The 2,710-nt window shown below is 36.0% G+C and overlaps 1 protein-coding gene across 1 annotated transcript in view; it reads right to left on the minus strand.

Annotated features, from left to right (window-relative positions):
* Window positions 1-2,710, minus strand: part of ANKRD30A (ankyrin repeat domain 30A) — a 207,488-nt gene that overhangs the window by 178,707 nt on the left and 26,071 nt on the right. The window lies entirely within an intron of this gene.

Here is a 2,710-nt window from a genome sequence, read left to right on the forward strand (position 1 = left end):
ATAAAAAATATGTAATTATAAGAAAAACATTACAGAATGACAGCCACAGTTTAAAAAATAATGGAACCAAAAAAGAGCCCGCATCGCCAAGTCAATCCTAAGCCAAAAGAACAAAGCTGGAGGCATCACGCTACCTGACTTCAAACTATACTACAAGGCTACAGTAACCAAAACAGCATGGTACTGGTACCACAACAGAGACATAGATCAATGGAACAGAACAGAGCTCTCCGAAATAATGCCACATATCTATAACTATCTGATCTTTGACAAACCTGACAAAAACAAGCAATGGAGAAAGGATTCCCTATTTAATAAATGGTGCTGGGAAAACTGGCTAGCCATATGTAGAAAGCTGAAACTGGATCCCTTCCTTACACCTTATACAAAAATTAATTCAAGATGGATTAAAGACTTACATGTTAGACCTAAAACCATAAAAACCTTAGGCAATACCATTCAGGACATAGGTGTGGGCAAGGACTTCATGTCTAAAACACCAAAAGCAATGGCAACAAAAGCCAAAATTGACAAATGGGATCTAATTAAACTAAAGAGCTTCTGCACAGCAAAAGAAACTACCATCAGAGTGAACAGGCAACCTACAGAATGGGAGAAAATTTTTGCAACCTACTCATCTGACAAAGGACTAATATCCAGAATCTACAATGAACTCGAACAAATTTACAAGAAAAAAACAAACAAACAACCCCATCAAAAAGTGGGCAAAGGACATGAACAGACACTTCTCAAAAGAAGACATTTATGCAGCCAAAAAACACATGAAAAAATGCTCATCATCAGAGAAATGCAAATCAAAACCACAATGAGATACCATCTCACACCAGTTAGAATGGTGATCATTAAAAAGTCAGGAAACAACAGATGCTGGAGAGGATGTGGAGAAATAGGAACATTTTTACACTGTTGGTGGGACTGTAAACTAGTTCAACCATTGTGGAAGTCAGTGTGGCGATTCCTCAGGGATCTAGAATTAGAAATACCATTTGACCCAGCCATCCCATTACTGGGTATATACCCAAAGGACTATAAATCATGCTGCTATAAAGACACATGCACACGTATGTTTACTGTGACACTATTCACAATAGCAAAGACTTGGAACCAACTCAAATGTCCAACAACGATAGACTGGATTAAGAAAATGTGGCACATATACACCATGGAATACTATGCAGCCATAAAAAAGGATGAGTTCATGTCCTTTGTAGGGACATGGATGAAAGTGGAAAACATCATTCTCAGTAAACGATCGCAAGGACAGAAAACCAAACACCACATGTTCTCACTCATAGGTGGGAATTGAACAATGAGAACTCATGGACACAGGAAGGGGAACACCACACTCCAGGGACTGTTGTGGGGTGGGGGAAGGGGGGAGGGACAGCATTAGGAGATATACCTGATGCTAAATGATGAGTTAATGGGTGCAGCAAACCAACACGGCACATGGATACATATGTAACAAACCTGCGCATCGTGCACACGTACCCTAAAACCTAAAGTATAATAATAAAATAAAGTAAAATAAGCACATTATAAAGATAATAAAATTGTAATAAAACTAATTATAATGACATATGAAAGAAGTCTTCCCATGAAAATTAGTATCATAAAACAATATATATTATTTAACCAGCTATAGATTCACTGTTGGCATGTTACATTTAATACATACTTGACTTTTGATTTGAAATCATTTCTTCATTAAATCTTGTATCTCATCTTTGAGATTAATGTGATAATGTGATGTAACCTCTAGTGAAGCCTCAGACACACACTGTTTATTGAGATCAGCCAAGTTTTTTTGAAGTTTTCTCACAATGACCTGACAAGACATGTTTGTTATTGATTTTGTAAATCACCTTATCAAATTAACAATATTTAGTTTCAAAAATATCCCCAAATATATTGATTCAGCTTATTTTCTTCATTTGTACACATTGCTACTTATTACTGAATCCGCTTAAAGAGACAAGAAGATGTTATCTTCCTGCCAAACTGGTACTCTCTTACTAGACACCAGATTCATCCCTCTCGTCATTTGTCCCCTAATTAATCTGTAATGCTTCACAGCCTACTGAAGTCTCAAAAGAAAAAAAAATGTGGGAAGGACTAGTGGTGGTAAATTCTACACAGTGGAATGCTTTCCTTCTTCTGTATTAGAAGCACAAATCAACATCAAAGTTCCTCACATATTCAATCACCTGCTGAAATTTTTCCAATAGATTTCTATCTCAGAATAAAAGTATTTTTATTTCAAAGGCTTTAGAGGCCCTAGGTAACCTGGTGTCCTCATCCCTCCTGACCTCAGCTGCTGTGTTTCTCTTCTCTACTCACTTCTTTTGTACTATACATGAACCCTGCCACCCCTCATGAATTGTAAAATGGGGACCCAATGCAAAGCTAATAAATCACAGAGAGCTACAATGATCTTTCTCTGGGACATGATAATCTTTGAGCCTTGAAATAGAAATTATGAGCAAATTATTTGTAACAATACTCAAAATAAATTACAAATACCAGTGGGGTGATTAAATCAAATTTGATATTGCTAAAATTCACTACATTTGTCCTAGGTATTATTTAATAAAACGCAGATGCCTTTAAAAAATTGAGAGGTTATAACAATACATAATTTGAGATTCAAATATGTTCAGATTTAAGTCAAATTGACATAAATGAAAAT

The sequence above is a fragment of the Hylobates moloch genome, unplaced genomic scaffold (genome assembly GCF_009828535.3).
Source record: "Hylobates moloch isolate HMO894 unplaced genomic scaffold, HMol_V3 SCAFFOLD_3, whole genome shotgun sequence".
In the NCBI taxonomy this organism is placed as follows: domain Eukaryota; kingdom Metazoa; phylum Chordata; class Mammalia; order Primates; family Hylobatidae; genus Hylobates; species Hylobates moloch.